Source organism: Triticum aestivum, chromosome 1B, assembly GCF_018294505.1.
Source record: "Triticum aestivum cultivar Chinese Spring chromosome 1B, IWGSC CS RefSeq v2.1, whole genome shotgun sequence".
NCBI lineage: Eukaryota > Viridiplantae > Streptophyta > Magnoliopsida > Poales > Poaceae > Triticum > Triticum aestivum.
In genome coordinates, this window is record NC_057795.1 from 124,021,774 (window position 1) to 124,031,970 (window position 10,197).

Sequence of the window (10,197 nt, forward strand, 5' to 3'; positions counted from 1 at the left end):
TGAAGACACATTTCTCCGATTTGGGTTCGAGCTTATCAGGTTGAAGTTTTTTCACATAAGCATCGCAGCCCCAAACTTTAAGAAACGATAACTTTGGTTTCTTGCCAAACCACAGTTCATAAGGCGTCGTCTCAACGGATTTTGATGGTGCCCTATTTAACGTGAATGCGGCCGTCTAAAGCACAACCCCAAAATGATAGCGGTAAATCTGTAAGAGACATCATAGATCGCACCATATCTAGTAAAGTACGATTACGACGTTCGGACACACCATTGCGCTGTGGTGTTCCGGGTGGCGTGAGTTGTGAAACTATTCCATAGTTTTTCAAATGTACACCAAACTCGTAACTCAAATATTCTCCTCCACGATCAGATCGTAGAAAACTTTATTTTCTTGTTACGATGATTTTCAACTTCACTCTGAAATTCTTTGAACTTTTCAAATGTTTCAGACTTATGCTTCATTAAGTAGATATATCCATATCTGCTCAAATCATCTGTGAAGGTGAGAAAATAACGATATCCGCCTCGAGCCTCAATATTCATTGGACCACATACATCGGTATGTATGATTTCCAACAAATCTGTTGCTCTCTCCATAGTACCGGAGAACAGTGTTTTAGTCATCTTGCCCATGAGGCACGGTTCGCAAGTACCAAGTGATTCATAATCAAGTGGTTCCAAAAGTCGATCAGCATGGAGTTTCTTCATGCGCTTTATACCGATATGACCTAAACGACAGTGCCACAAATAAGTTGCACTTTCATTATCAACTCTGCATCTTTTGGCTTCAACATTATGAATATGTGTATTACTACTATCGAGATTCAATAAGAATAGACCACTCTTCAAGGGTGCATGACCATAAAAGATATTACTCATATAAATAGAACAACCATTATTCTCTGATTTAAATGAATAACCGTCTCGCATTAAACAAGATCCAGATATAATGTTCATGCTCAACGCTGGCACCAAATAACAATTACTTAGGTCTAATATTAATCCCGAAGGTAGATGTAGAGGTAGCGTGCCGACTGCGATCACATCGACTTTGGAACCGTTTCCCACGCACATCGTCACCTCGTCCTTAGCCAATCTTCGCTTAATCCGTAGCCCCTGTTTCGAGTTGCAAATATTAGCAACAGAACCAGTATCAAATACCCAGGTGCTACTGCGAGCATTGGTAAGGTACACATCAATAACGTGTATATCACATATACCTTTGTTCACCTTGCCATCCTTCTTATCCGCCAAATACTTGGGGCAGTTCCGTTTCCAGTGACCAGTCTGCTTGCAGTAGAAGCACTCAGTTTCAGGCTTAGGTCCAGACTTGGGTTTCTTCTCTTGAGCAGCAACTGGCTTGCTGTTCTTCTTGAAGTTCCCTTTCTTCTTTCCTTTGCCCTTTTTCTTGAAACTAGTGGTTTTGTTAACCATCAACACTTAATGCTCCTTTTTGATTTCTACCTCCGCAGCTTTCAGCATTGCGAAGAGCTCGGGAATAGTCTTGTTCATCCCTTGCATATTATAGTTCATCACGAAGCTCTTGTAGCTTGGTGGCAGTGATTGGAGAATTCTGTCAATGACGCAATCATCCGGAAGATTAACTCCCAATTGAATCAAGTGATTATTATACCCAGACATTTTGAGTATATGCTCACTGACACAACTGTTCTCCTCCATCTTGCAGCTATAGAACTTATTGGAGACTTCATATCTCTCAATTCGGGCATTTGCTTGAAATATTAACTTCAACTCCTGGAACATCTCATATGCTCCATGACGTTCAAAACGTCGTTGAAGTCCCGATTCTAAGCCGTAAAGCATGGCACACTGAACTATCGAGTAGTCATCAGCTTTGCTCTGCCAGACGTTCATAACATCTGGTGTTGCTCCAGCAGCAGGCCTGGCACCCAGCGGTGCTTCCAGGATGTAATTCTTCTGTGCAGCAATGAGGATAATCCTCAAGTTACGGACCCAGTCCGTGTAATTGCTACCATCATCTTTCAACTTTGCTTTCTCAAGGAACGCATTAAAATTCAACGGAACAACAGCACGGGCCATCTATCTACAAACAACATAAACAAGCAAGATACTCTCAGGGACTAAGTTCATGATAAATTTTAAGTTCAATTAATCATATTACTAAAGAACTCCCACTTAGATAGACATCCCTCTAATCCTCTAAGTGATCACGTGATCCAAATCAACTAAACCATGTCCGATCATCACGTGAGATGGAGTAGTTTCATCGGTGAACATCATTATGTTGATCATATCTACTATATGATTCACGCTCGACCTTTCGGTCTCCGTGTTCCGAGGCCATATCTGTATATGCTAGGCTCGTCAAGTTTAACCTGAGTATTCTGCGTGCGCAACTGTTTTGCACCCGTTGTATTTGAACGTAGAGCCTATCACACCCGATCATCACGTGGTGTCTCAGCATGAAGAACTTTCGCAACGGTGCATACTCAGGGAGAACACTTCTTGATAATTTAGTGAGAGATCATCTTATAATGCTACCGTCAATCAAAGCAAGATAAGATGCATAAAAAGATAAACATCACATGCAATCAATATAAGTGATATGATATGGCCATCATCATCTTGTGCTTGTGATCTCCATCTCCGAAGCACCGTCATGATCACCATCGTCACCGGCGCGACACCTTGATCTCCATCGTAGCATCGTTGCCGTCTTGCCAATCTTATGCTTTCACGACTATTACTACCATTTAGTAATAAAGTAAAGCATTACATCGCGATTGCATTGCATACAATAAAGCGACAACCATATGGCTCCTGCCAGTTGCCGATAACTTGGTTACAAAACATGATCATCTCATACAATAAAATTCAGCATCATGCCTTGACCATATCACATCACAACATGCCCTGCAAAAACAAGTTAGACGTCCTCTACTTTGTTGTTGCATGTTTTACGTGGCTGCTACGGGCTTAAGTAAGAACCAATCTCACCTACGCATCAAAACCACAACGATAGTTTGTCAAATAGACTCCGTTTTAACCTTCGCAAGGACCGGGCGTAGCCATACTTGGTTCAACTAAAGTTGGAGAGACAGTCGCCCGCAAGCCATCTCTGTGCAAAGCACGTCGAGGGAACCGGTCTCGCGTAAGCGTACGCGTAAGGTTGGTCTGGGTCGTCTCGTCCAACAATACCGCCGAACCAAAGTATGACATGCTGGTAGGCAGTATGACTTGTATCGTCCACAACTCACTTGTGTTCTACTCGTGCATATATCATCAACATAAATAACCTAGGCTCGGATGCCACTGTTTGGTTTCGTAGTAATTTCAAAAAATTTCCTACGCACACGCAAGATCATGTGATGCATAGCAACGAGGGGAGAGTATTGTCTACGTACCCAACACAGACCGACTGCGGAAGCGATGACACGACGTAGAGGAAGTAGTCGCACGTCTTCTCGATCCAACCGATCAAGCACCGAAACTACGGCACCTCCGAGTTCGAGCACACGTTCAGCTCGATGACGATCCCCGGACTCCGATCCAGCAAAGTGTCGGGGAAGAGTTTCGTCAGCACGACGGCGTGGTGACGATCCTGATGAACTACAGCAGCAGGGCTTCGCCTAAACTCCGCTACAGTATTATCGAGGAATATGGTGGCAGGGGGCACCGCACACGGCTAAGGAATAGATCACGTGGATCAACTTGTGTCAACTTGTGTGTCTTTGGGGTGCCTCTACCTTAGTATATAAAGGAGCCAAGGGGGGAGGGGGCGCCGGCCAAGAGAGAGAGGCGCAGGAGGAGTCCTACTCCTACCGGGAGTAGGACTCCCCCCCAATCCTATTCCAACTAGGATTCCCAAGGGGGAAAGAGGGAGAGGGGTGGCCGGCCACCTCTCCTAGTCCTAATAGGACTAGGGGAAGGGGGGAGGCGCGCAGCCCCCTTGGGCTGCCCCTTTCTCCTTTTCACTAAGGCCCATGATGGCCCATATGGCTCCCGGGGGTTCCGGTAACCTCCCGGTAACCCGGTAAAATCCTGATTTCACCCGGAACACTTCCGATGTCCAAACATAGGCTTCCAATATATCAATCTTTATGTATCGACCATTTCGAGACTCCTCGTCATGTCCGTGATCACATCCGGGACTCCGAACAACCTTCGGTACATCAAAATGCATAAACTCATAATATAACTGTCATCGTAACCTTAAGCGTGCGGACCCTACGGGTTCGAGAACAATGTAGACATGACCGAGACACGTCTCTGGTCAATAACCAATAGCGGGACCTGGATGCCCATATTGGCTCCTACATATTCTACGAAGATCTTTATCGGTCAGACCGCATAACAACATACGTTGTTCCCTTTGTCATCGGTATGTTACTTGCCCGAGATTCGATCGTCGGTATCCAATACCTAGTTCAATCTCGTTACCGGCAAGTCTCTTTACTCGTTCCGTAATACATCATCTCACAACTAACATATTAGTTGTAATGCTTGCAAGGCTTATGTGATGTGTATTACCGAGAGAGCCCAGAGATACCTCTCCGACAATCGGAGTGACAAATCCTAATCTCGAAATACGCCAACCCAACATCGACCATTGGAGACACCTGTAGTACTCCTTTATAATCACCCAGTTACGTTGTGACGTTTGGTAGTACCCAAAGTGTTCCTCCGGTAAACGGGAGTTGCATAATCTCATAGTCATAGGAACATGTATAAGTCATGAAGAAAGCAATAGCAACATACTAAACGATTGGGTGCTAAGCTAATGGAATGGGTCATGTCAATCAGATCATTCTGCTAATGATGTGACCTCGTTAATCAAATAACAACTCATTGTTCATGGTTAGGAAACATAACCATCTTTGATTAACGAGCTAGTCAAGTAGAGGCATACTAGTGACACTTTGTTTGTCTATGTATTCACACATGTATTATGTTTCCGGTAAATACAATTCTAGCATGAATAATAAACATTTATCATGATTATAAGGAAATAAATAATAACTTTATTATTGCCTCTAGGGCATATTTCCTTCAGTCTCCCACTTGCACTAGAGTCAATAATCTAGATTACACTGTAATGATTCTAACACCCATGGAGCTTTGGTGCTGATCATGTTTTGCTCGTGGAAGAGGCTTAGTCAACGGGTCTGCGACATTCAGATCCGTATGTATCTTGCAAATCTCTATGTCTCCCACCTGGACTAGATCCCGGATGGAGTTGAAGCGTCTCTTGATGTGTTTGGTCCTTTTGTGAAATCTGGATTCCTTTGCCAAGGCAATTGCACCAGTATTGTCACAAAAGATTTTCATTGGACCCGATGCACTAGGTATGACACCTAGATCGGATATGAACTCCTTCATCCAGACTCCTTCATTTGCTGCTTCCGAAGCAGCTATGTATTCCGCTTCACATGTAGATCCCGCTACAACGCTTTGTTTAGAACTGCACCAACTGACAGCTCCACCGTTTAATGTAAACACGTATCCGGTTTGCGATTTAGAATCGTCCGGATCAGTGTCAAAGCTTGCATCAACGTAACCTTTTACGGTGAGCTCTTTGTCACCTCCATATACGAGAAACATATCCTTAGTCCTTTTCAGGTATTTTAGGATGTTCTTGTTAGGTTTCGTAGTAATTTCAAAAATTTTCCTACGCGCACACAGGATCATGTGATGCATAGCAACGAGAGGAGAGTGTTGTCTACGTACCCAACGCAGACCGACTGCGGAAGCGATGACACGACGTAGAGGAAGTAGTCGTACGTCTTCACGATCCAACCGATCAAGCACCGAAACTACGGCACCTCCGAGTTCGAGCACACGTTCAGCTCGATGACGATCCCCGGACTCCGATCCAGCAAAGTGTCGGGGAAGAGTTTCGTCAGCACGACGGCGTGGTGACGATCTTGATGAACTACAGCAGCAGGGCTTCGCCTAAACTCCGCTACAGTATTATCGAGGAATATGGTGGCAGGGGGCACCGCACACGGCTAAGGAATCGATCACGTGGATCAACTTGTGTCAACTTGTGTGTTTAGAGGTGCCCCTGCCTCCGTATATAAAGGAGGAGAGGAGGGGAGGCTGGCTGGCCAAGGGGGGGAGGCGCAGGAGAGTCCTACTCCCTCTGGGAGTAGGATTCCCCCTCCAATCCTAGTCCAACTAGGATTCCTCGGAGGGGAAAAGAGGAGGAGGGGGCCGGCCACCTCTCCTAGTCCTAATAGTACTAGGGGAAGGGGGGCGCGCAGCCCAACTAGGGCAGCCCCTTCTCTTTTCCACTAAGGCCCACTATGGCCCAAATAGCTCCCGGGGGGTTCCAGTAACCCTCCCGGTATTCCGGTAAAATCCCGATTTCACCCGGAACACTTCCGATATCCAAATATAGGCTTCCAATATATCAATCTTTACGTCTCGACCATTTCGAGACTCCTCGTCATGTCCGTGATCACATCCGGGACTCCGAACAACATTCGGTACATCAAAATGCATAAACTCATAATATAACTGTCATCGTAACCTTAAGCGTGCGGACCCTACGGGTTCGAGAACAATGTAGACATGACCGAGACACGTCTCCGGTCAATAACCAATAGCGGGACCTGGATGCCCATATTGGCTCCTACATATTCTACGAAGATCTTTATCGGTCAGACCGCATAACAACATACGTTGTTCCCTTTGTCATCGGTATGTTACTTGCCCGAGATTCGATCGTCGGTATCCAATACCTAGTTCAATCTCGTTACCGGCAAGTCTCTTTACTCGTTCCGTAATACATCATCTCACAACTAACATATTAGTTGTAATGCTTGCAAGGCTTATGTGATGTGTATTACCGAGAGTGCCCAGAGATACCTCTCCGACAATCGGAGTGACAAATCCTAATCTCGAAATACGCCAACCCAACATCGACCATTGGAGACACCTGTAGTACTCCTTTATAATCACCCAGTTACGTTGTGACGTTTGGTAGTACCCAAAGTGTTCCTCCGGTAAACGGGAGTTGCATAATCTCATAGTCATAGGAACATGTATAAGTCATGAAGAAAGCAATAGCAACATACTAAACGATCGGGTGCTAAGCTAATGGAATGGGTCATGTCAATCAGATCATTCTACTAATGATGTGACCTCGTTAATCAAATAACAACTCATTGTTCATGGTTAGGAAACATAACCATCTTTGATTAACGAGCTAGTCAAGTAGAGGCATACTAGTGACACTTTGTTTGTCTATGTATTCACACATGTATTATGTTTCCGGTAAATACAATTCTAGCATGAATAATAAACATTTATCATGATTATAAGGAAATAAATAATAACTTTATTATTGCCTCTAGGGCATATTTCCTTCACTTTGTTCCTGAACAGACGTTTCAACCGTGGTATTATAGGAGCATACCACATCACCTTGGCGGGAACCCTCTTCCTGGGTTTCTCGCCCTCAACATCGTCACCAGGGTCATCGCCTCTGATCTTATAACGCAATGCAGTGCATACCGGGCATTCATTCAAATTCTCGTATTCACCGCGGTAGAGGATGCAGTCGTTGATGCATGCATCTATCTTCAGAACCTCTAAACCTAGAGGGCAGACAACCTTCTTTGCTTCGTACGTACTGGCGAGCAACTCGTTATTCTTTGGAAACATATTCTTCAACATTTTCAGCAAGTTTTCAAATGTCGAGTCAGCTACACCTGCCTGTGCCTTCCATTTCAGCAAATCCAGTGTGCAGCCCAGCTTTTTCAGACCATCATCGCATCCGGGGTACAACGACTTTTTGTGATCCTCTAACATGCGATCCAAATTCTCCCTCTCCTTTTCAGTTTCGCAGCGTCTCCGTGCATCAGCAATGGTCCGACCAAGATCATCAACGGTCTCATCACGTGCCTCTTCTTCACCTTCACCTTCACCTTCCCCTTCACCTTCCCCTTCACCTTCCCCTTCACCTTCCCCTTCACCTTCAGCATCCTCCATGAAAGTATCACCGAAATGAGCAAGATAGCTTTCATCGATGAAATCATCCCTTCTTCATCTTCTTCCATTATAACCCCTCTTTCTCCATGCTTGGTCCAACAATTATAGCTTGGCATGAAACCGTGCCGAAGCAGGTGCAGGTGAACTTCTCTTGAGGAAGAGTAACCCTTCTGATTCTTACAGTCAACACATGGACAGATAACAAAACCCTTCTGCTTGTTCGCATTAGCCACTACGAGGAAATCTTTCAAACCCGTAGTGAACTCGCGGGAGAGTCGGTTACCGTACATCCATTGCTGATTCATCTGCATTATTATAATATAAAATATATAATTAACCATCATGCATTTGTTAAACTAACTAGCTATAAACAATAGAAATTAAACAATGAACAACACACATGCATATTTTATCAATGACACACATGCATGAAAGGTTCAAGTTGCTAACCGCGATCGAGGAGGAACCTCAAGTGTGGCTCCAACACTTCATATCATGTTTGTTTCACGCTGTTGGGCATTTCATCAAACACCTTGTGTGCATAAGAGGAACCAAAAGCAAACCTACACCCCCTTGTGAAGAGAAGTGGCACCAAATGGCTAAGTGAGTGCGCTGAACTGGTATATATAGGGGAGGAGCTTTAGTCGCGGTTGGCCAGGCCAACCGCGACTAAAGGCCTTTGGGCACCTTTAGTCGCGGTTGGCCTGACCAACCGCGACTAAAGCCCCTCACGTGCACCAGCTGGCCACCGAGCGCCCTGGCCCAAGCCTTTGGTCGCGGTTCGTCTGCCGAACCGCGACTAAAGACTTCATTAGTCGCGGTTCCTACAGTTTCGCGACTAATGGGGCTGGACGGAAGCCTCTTTTTCTACCAGTGCCTTCTCACAGTTGGCGTGCCGACAAGTTTATATGAACTTGGTCCGACGTACAAACTGCGAGATCAATGAGACTTCTCTTTATTTGATGCAAGAATTACCAACATTTCAAGGTTTTGCATATATCAACTTTTTTCAAAGTTTTGCATCCATCAACCCTTTCAAAGTTGACACGTATCTCTTTTTTAGGATAATTCATTTTGCTGGTATTTGACCTTTGCATAATTTTTTAGCACTAATAGTCATCATCACTTTTTGTAGAGTGCAAATCCTTTCCTCTTCATCAGGGGCTGGCTTCGCTCGGACTATTTCCTCCGTGGTAAAATTTCCATTCATTTACCATGGTCACTTGTTTTTGTTGTTTTGAACATGACTTGTAACTGTACCAACACACGTATATTTTTCTTGTATAGAGATGGCGCAGAATTCGCCCACGGTTTCCTCACATCGACTATCCCTTGTCGAGCTAGCCAAGCAACAGAAACTATATGAACCTAGCTTCGATGACCAAGACTGTCCCATAGTTAAAGCTATAAGTATACCAAAGGGTGAACTCGACTACGGCCCTCGCGGTTGGCGAGCGAGACGGTCCAAACTAGCTTACTCATATTACCCATTGGCGGCTTCACCGCGAACTGATACAGCTTTCTGTCTGGGTACTAGGATGGTATCCAAAGGTCTGACTTGGGAACGTCATGATATTGAGTATATGCCCCGTCCTTCAGGTTATAATGAATGGGGGGCAAACATCTTACGAAATCATTCTTTTTCCTTAAAAGGACTTGGTGAAGGTTCAGATTACCTATGTGGAGCCATTTACTGCTCTTTGGGTGATTATTCTATTTCACCCGCCTTGCTAAGATCTCTGTTAGAAAAATGGAATCCAAAAACCAACACGTTCCTATTCTCATGTGGTGAACGTACTATTACACTCCTTGATATGTATCAAATGGCTGGTCTTCCTCTGGATGGAGACTTATATGAAGAATTTATCCCACCAGAACATGCACTAGACCCCTCCCTTTGCCAATTCCCTGACTTCTTACCGGACCTATTATCCGCACATGATCAGCTTGCCAAGAACAATGGCGGTCACGTGACTTTCCAGGTCTGGTGTGACTATTTTCACAACCGGCGAGACCTTTCCGTTCCTTTCGCGTCTCTTCGTGAGGTCCGCTTGTATGTCGCGGCATACATTGCTGTTTGGTTGTGCTACTTTGTTGTCATTGGCCGGGAAGCCTACATTCGCGCTGGCGTCCTTGTGATGGCGTCCTGGATCGCTCTAGGGCGTCGAATTTCATTAGCTCCACCAGCATTTTGTTCTATCTATTTTTCGCTTCGTC